Consider the following 7,346-nt stretch of genomic DNA (forward strand, 5'->3'; position numbering starts at 1 on the left):
TTTAATTAATCGAATATATATTGATTAATATGATGGACCATGGACATTATTGCATGTTTTGGGCAATGTTAAACCATCGTGAAATAAAACAACTTAATTTTTTTTAAAAACTGGGTTATAAAATAAAAGTAATAACGAAGAACGTGATATACAAACACCGTGAAAAACGAACACGTATTTAGCTACTGATTTTCATTTATTCGTATAATCTTGAATCTAGATGTCAATTATATAGTTTTAACACAGATTTTGTCACAAAGAGACTCATAAAATCTTACGTAGGTACTTATGCACAAATAGGGGGGATTTAGGGGCCAAGCCTCCACCAACAAATTTAACAGCTCTCCCAATCTTTACAATATTTTTAAGCTTATTCAATATTATATTAGAAGGGTTTAGGGCTGTAGCCTCCCTAAGACTCAAACATTATTTACAGCTATGGTATCTATACACAAACATAATATTTTTTTAAATGTTTTTTAATGTTATCCAAAACTGATTTTTTTCCGACAAATGTACGTACATTAAGATAAAAGAAATGCAAAATATGCAATTTTCCTAAAACATGATGAAATATGCAAAAATATGTAAATTCAAACTTTGTATTTAATTTCACAATTTCATAAAACAAATTTATAACTTAGGTACCTAAAATAATTCACGACCGTCACAAAAAAATATCAAAATGCAAGAAGTTCCGAACCCTATACATATATATATATATATATATAGCCATATAGCTAATACTAGATGATTTAGAGGTTAATTTATATAATCCCTAAAAACAATGTGCGGTAATATCGCTCCGCACTGAATTTTATATTATTATTATTATCATTATTGTATTCATATTGTACGCACACGATAATAATATAATATGATATTGCATCATTAACAACCCATTACCCATTGAGATCTGGATGTGTGATTTGTCCACACTCGTACGTTACACATGCACATAATAACTCGATTGTTTTTAAGTTTTTTGTTTGATTTATAAATTATAATACATCTGCAGCGCAGTCTAGAAATATGATAATCAAATAGCCTATTAAACGCGACCCGACCGATGGCATTATAATTGTGTTATGACATCTTGTATAATGTGCAGAACTTTAGTTCCGTACATTATAATTATATAACTGCAATACCTTAAAAACGAAACTGTTATAATATCCTACAAAGTCATCGCGTGTACTTCCTATTATACTTCCATTTCGGTTTTTTTTTTTTACGTGGACGTTAGAAAAGTTTTTTTAAGTTGGCGCATTATTTATACGAAGAAATTAAAACGTCATATTATTATTATAATCATAATACGAACAGATATATATACCTATTATATTCGAATGAAAAGTTTTTCTTTGGGTTCCGGCGAATAATGATGACCGTTTTGGAGCGACTTTAAAAACTGTCATTGTTCGAAAAAAGTTTCCGACGCGAAAATAGGCCAGAAGGCAATATTATATTATATACAGTTGGAATAAATATTTATTCTCCCGTTTCAAAAACTTACCCAATACGTTTCGAAAAAAAAAACAAAAAAAAACCTCTAAACCGACCTATTTCCTCTCTCGTGTTTCCCAGCGCTTGTATATTATAATATGGGATATTATAGCCAATAAATATTACAACAGAATATCGATGTTCTGCACGCAATAATTTTCCATTCCGTCGAGCACATAAGTATGCGTTAAGCATAGATAATATTGCATAAAATAAGTAGGTAGGTAGGTACATTACGACTAAATAACAAGTCTATATATAATATATGATATACACTTTATGCATATAATAATATGTACGTACATCATGACCATAATATCTAGTACATTGTTTAATTTTTTTTTTTAGGGAGAGAATTGGTATCGCGAGATGTTGTGGTATAAAAGCATAATAATATTAGGTAGGTACATATCGTTACATATTGTATATACAAACAATAACTGACAGAATTTCCACGAGAAATCCAACCCTCCTCCTCAAAGCCACCATAAATCGCGGCCACTACGATACACATAGGAATAGGTATATATAGATTCCTATACCTACCACTTCCAACTCCCATCTAATGCCCATTTTTCGATCAATGATGTCTAAAAATGTTTAGGTTCCTTTCGAAATATAAAGTCTATTGGCCTATATGGTATGAAGGGTGATTTTTTGTTTAAACTCTGATCTGTTCTAGCAGAACCATTATGGTCATTGTTTAGAAATCGTTATTGTAGATGCAATCTATATCGATATATATATTCATCTTATGTCAACACTCGGCAAACCTCTACTTTCCTGGCTTCACTCATACATTATACAAAGGACACAATAGGTAAATGTTGCTTCGATATCTTCAGGCTATTTCACTCCTTCCTCGGGTGTACAACAAGGTACAGTTTATCCCCACTTCTGTTTGCCTTATACGTAAGCTCTGCCCCTTTCGTTCTCTAGCATGCCAAACTTCTTATATTTGATGATGATATGAACATCTTTTACCGTATCAAATCCATATCTGACTGTCATCTTCTCCAAAACGATATCCAACGTAATAACGTTTTAATCAAGCATACTTACTCTGTCAATAATACCCCTTTAAAGTTTTCTAATAACACAATAAAAGATTTATGATTTACTCTCACACGTAACTTATTCCCCAATATGCATATCCAGACTATGTGCTGTAAGGTTATTAAGATTGTAGGCCGTTTGTACTCACTCCATTAAACACTCTTTTTTGTTCTTTAGTACGTCCAATCCTTGAATATGGCTCCATACTCTAAGACATGTCCACTGCTTCTGCTCGTATCATGATCGAAAGGGTCCAAAGAAAATGTCTCCGTCATGCTACTTATAAATTAAATGTACCCTGCCCACCTCACGATCACACCACTATCCAACGTCTCTTCTCTTTAAAAAGTTTAGCCGATTGTCGTCACTCGGCAAATTTATCCTTCCTATCTAATCTCCTTTCCTCTAGACTTGACTGCCCATATATTATCTCGTATTTCTTTCAATGTCCTCTTCCGTCATACACGTTCTTAAATTACTATCACAACTCTGTAATCATTCGCCTTATGCTCATCGCCAATAACGACCCCTCTTTTTCCCTTTAGTAGTTGAGCCAAGTTTCCTTATTGCATTTTATTTGTATTTGCTTTTAACTAGGTATTTTAAATTGTGTTACATTTAGTTATTACTATATTGTTACGTCTTATTATTAATTCATTGTAAATATCTTTATATACTTCATATTGTTTTGGGTCCCGGCCTGTATAATGAAATAAATAATATATCATGATATTTTTTATCGAATTATTATTTCACGTTTTTCCGATAGGTATTATATAATAATATCCTAAAACCTGTACGAATCAATCGAACGTGAGATAACGCCGAAACGCATTCGATGCAACTATAATACATAATGTTATTATATAGATACGTTGGTAGTTTTTATGTTGCACGTCTGGATACGACGCGTATCCGATTATATAATATTTTAATATACTGGCCGTGCGTAATAATGTTTCATATATGATAAAAAAATACTACAACTGTCGATCATACGAGCTCGTCCCATTCATATAAAATATATTTATCTAGTAGTTTTTGCTGTTTTTTTTTATTATTTTACGTTACGATCTGACCTGCTACAACTTGATGTCCATATTAATATAAAAATATAATAAAATATTATACAGTGTTTCACGCGATACACGCCACAGTATAAAATATCACAAAGTATAGAAGATCGCTGCCGTAGAAACCGTCAACGACATCCTTTGAATTTTGCTCAACGCACGTCCGCAAGAGCTATATAATATTATAAGACTACGCGTGTACAATATAAGTACCGGGGACGTAGACAGGTATTATACACCTCTATTCGTCGACCTGTCGACTTGAAAATCGTAATTGTTTCTCTCGCGTCACTTTGTTCGACAGCGCTTCCGTTTCAAAGAATCTTGACCTCGTCGACTCCTGCCGTACATTATAGCACATGCATGGTGGCATTTAGACAGGAAACGCGTTATACCATAAAGATTAAAATATATACGAAGTATAAATTTTAAACTATGGTTATACCGATTACCGAGTAGTGAGTACTGCTGAAACTGCATCGCGTGTGCCCTCTAAAGGATGGGTGGGTGTAATTTACCGGTACCGCATAGGGAAGATTATTTTATTTATTTTATTTCAGCAATAGTATTGCAGGTGGCCCCTGTACCGGGCGGCCCGATTCGGGTTACTCATAACAATAATACCGTTTGGCGTTTGCATATACCAGCGTTTCTAAAACTTTTTTATCCGTGGAACCCCTACTTTTTTTTTAGATTTTTAGATTTTCTTTATTTAGTTTTCAACAGTATAGTTATTACAGCTCGACAATCAGAACCCATACTTTGTTTCAATAGTTTTAATGTGTCATTTTATGTAAGGATTATTTACAATAAAAATTATAATAATTTCATTTAATAATAACATGTAGACACTATTCTGTATTTAATTCAAAAAATATTTTAAATAGCAGACAATAACAGGACTTTTAAATTTTAATTTTAATGAGATGAGTGAAATTACTTTTTATTATTACAAATATTCTTAATATTGTGCTTTATTGATGAAAGTTGTATTCTCATATTAGGTTCGACATCAAGTCTTTTGCGGTATTTTGTTTTTGTTGGTACATAAGTAGCCAACCCCGTTTCACACATATAAGTGTCTGTAAATGGTAAAAGTGCCAACACGGCCTTTTGTGACAGTTGAGGAATTCATCTTTTGAAATGCACCAAGATTTAACACGGAGATCGATTTAGAATTTAAAAAAAAAACACTTTAGTTTCGCGGAACCCTGAAGTGATCTCTGAGAAACACTGGGGTTCCGGAACACAGTTTAAGAAAAGCTGGCACATACTATGAGGTGTATGAGCATATAGTTTTGAATGATAATGACAAATAAAAACATTTACAAGACGGCACGTGGGTAGAGTTGTGGAGAAGAGAAAAATCCGGTTCAATATTGGCAATCCTCATCAACCATGCACCTAAAATGCTGATTAACATGAGGATAACTTTGCGGTACACGTTGCAAGAGTACAAAGTAATATGTTATTAGTCTAGTGCTATCTAAATTCTCATGAACATTTTCAAATAGTTGAACATTTTGTAAACTTTGTAATTTCTCATCAAATAAATCCATTGATATTATATACCTAGTATATATTTTCACCTAAATTATTATATTTCAAACTTGAGTACTTGAACCATTTACTCATTTTAATATTAGATTATTAAACATGATATAGGAAATCCAAAATAAAATAAATTTATCTCTGTTATAAATCTGTATTTTTGTCTATTAAAGAAATGAGTATTTTTACTCTAGTTATTACGCGAAGAAAAAGAATGAACTTTCTAATAAACTATGGTAATTAATTTCTGCAGTGGACTACAGGTGCCCAAGTGATTTAATAATTTGTTTAAATAAGTAATTACAAAGACCCTGTAAGCAATCATTAAATATTTAATTTAAAATACGTATTTCAAATATAATATTATTATTTTGAATAAAATGTTATTATCTGCAGTGCACCGCTCACGTCACATGATTTTTTTTCCTTTCTCGTTCACGTAAACGACGAATATTTTTAAATCATATGTTATAAGCTATTATAATACACTTCCACTATGATTTTTGTCTCGTTTGAAATACGATGTTCGCTAACACTATAGTCTATACACGGGCACTATATGCCTCTTCAGTTTCATTTGCATAAGCGCGAATATAGCAGGCGAAATAATGGTAATTTGTGCGTTCACGGACCCGAATATTGTTCGTTCGTTTACATTCAGATAAGAAAAACGAAAACATTCGGTTTACCTAAGACCGATTGAAACAACGATTGCTCGAAAAAAGTGGAAAAAGAGAACGGGAGTCTCCGGAAATTAAAAACGGAAAATGCGCGATACGTGAAATAAGTTCGAACGTAGACGGAATATGAAATGACATGTCATTGTGAAAATATCAAGACGGCAAACGGCGGCGTGGCACGTGATGTGGCAAAGGACATTTTCAATTCCTCTATCGGTGTTTATCGGTATAATAGGGTAATGGACCGAACGATTGTTATTATATACGTTTTGTAAAGTAATCAAAAATATAGTGATAGGCACCTGTACGGTGGGACCGTGATAATACTGAAAACGTCTAAAATGATGTTTAAAAATTCGAATAAATAAGTATGAGTACACGAAATAAAGTTGAAGTTAAGTTTTTTTTTTATTCAAATTACAATTATTATTTAATAAGCACAATAATAAGGTTAATGAAATGGTAATACAATATATATAATATATATATATATATAGGTAGGTATATAATACATCATGAAAACATTATACGAGAAGGGAATAGTCTTCCAGCGATGAAACCATTCACTGTTGAGTCAACTAATGGTTACAATTTTTCAATATATTTTCAATCGTGTTGATGAGTTACGCACAATCGATTTAAGGTAAGTCGAAGTAATCGAAGTAAGATTACTAATGATATCAATGGAGTATTACAGTCTGAATGTAAGATGACTTTAAAGGAGATTGATTACTGTATAGGTTTCAGATGCTTCTATAGAGACAACCATATTATTATGGATAGGTAACGATCAAAACGACTGAAAATTTAGTATCGTCAATCATCATCAGCATAATATAACTGTTATACCATATTATTATACATATTATATACTAAGATATGGAATTAAAACTCAAACCAGCCTGCAGGTTTCTATTGATCTTAGAATTAATAATTATAATATTCACAATACGCATCACTTGAATGAGTTCGAATATAAATAAAACATAGGTACATATACAACATACCAATCATTGAAAAAGGAATATTAAATGATATATAATCAGAAAAATTTTATGTTTTAACAATACCTTTACTTAATGGACTGTAGTACAAAGTACCTATAAAACAAGTAATTATACTTTTATACTATTAGATTCTGAACGAAGTGATGAATGTATTGATTTTACAATGATGTGTGTTTTTTTTTTTTTTTTTTTTTTTGTGTCCGACGACCACTTTTGGAGCAGTAAAAATGCTTGGATTTTCCAAAGTTGTACCTTTTCCGAAAGGAAAGTGAATCCAGTTGGTACTTTGGGGGGTCCAAAGTGAAAATTTCCCCATACTTTTCAAAAGCCGCAGGAAAAACCCTAAAAAAATAACGGAAAAACGCCAATTTTTACCCAAAACCCATTTTTGACCAAAACGAAAACTTAATTTTACTGTAACACAAAAAATAATTATTGTAAGCACTTGAAATTTGCCACAGATGTTTATATTA

This window comes from Acyrthosiphon pisum, chromosome A1, assembly GCF_005508785.2.
Source record: "Acyrthosiphon pisum isolate AL4f chromosome A1, pea_aphid_22Mar2018_4r6ur, whole genome shotgun sequence".
Classification (NCBI taxonomy): Eukaryota; Metazoa; Arthropoda; class Insecta; order Hemiptera; family Aphididae; genus Acyrthosiphon; species Acyrthosiphon pisum.